Raw genomic sequence first — 1,140 nt, forward strand, 5'->3', positions numbered from 1 at the left:
AGTTTCTTGAACAGTAATAGTCCACCTCTTTTCAGAATGTTTGGGGTTATTTTGTTTCATAAATATTGTGTTTGGGTTCTTGTACTTTGAAAATATTGTTTTTTATTACATCATAACAAAATAAGAATGTTAATGTAAATTTTAAGTTGTTTTTTAACATCCAGTTCATTAAATTCTTTTAAATAAACGAAAAATTTGCATATTGTTTTTTTTTATCCGATTAATCGATTAATCGAAAAAATAATCGGCCGATTAATCGATTATTAAAATAATCGTTAGTTGCAGCCCTAGTTAGAACAATTTATCTGGATTTTAAACATGATTACATAGAATTGAACTGATCTCCACTAAGTAAAGTATAGCAAGAACTTTTTTGATAGCCCAATCTCAGTTTATTCTCTATGTAATATGGTTATTGTCACAAATATTGATATTATTTTGTTGGTTTATCATGTATGTGCAGATGTCTTCAAAACCCTTATATAATCTATTTCTATTTATGTTCTACAACAGACTCTTGCGAAACTTCAATTTCCACCCAACAGTAGCCCGTAAGATGCATCTTTGATGTTTTTTTGGAAACAGGACTAGACGGCACCATGTATACTAGGAGCAGGCACTCCATGTGATAGCTGGGTCACAAATTTAATTTCAATGGGATGTATTGAAGTGTTTTACATGCTATATATAGTTAGAGGTTCTGCGCTTTCCTTTTTTTGTAAGCATTCCACTAAACAGATGATTAAATAATGACACCGCACATAGAATTTTTTTATTTTTTTTTTATTAAACCATATTCTTAGCAACATTGCAAGCATGCTTTAGCGATAAGTCACTTGAAATTTCTATTGTGAAACTTTGTGATGGGAAATGATGGAAAAAATATTACATCTCCTATGTTAACATTCAAGCTGGGGTATGTATTGTTGGCCAACTCTGGACATCCATGAAGTCTACATGAAGCAGGCCAGTGTTTTTTTTTACAATTATATGTAAAACGATACACCGGCATAATAGAAGGATGACCCTTTACTTTTGTTCCCAAATATTATGCTTTAAAGCAGACAATGGCAGCGTTATTTATGATCATGTTGTGTTATTAATTATACTTTTGCCCCCCAAACATTTCAAGACCATTGG

The sequence above is a fragment of the Spea bombifrons genome, chromosome 5, assembly GCF_027358695.1.
Source record: "Spea bombifrons isolate aSpeBom1 chromosome 5, aSpeBom1.2.pri, whole genome shotgun sequence".
NCBI lineage: Eukaryota > Metazoa > Chordata > Amphibia > Anura > Pelobatidae > Spea > Spea bombifrons.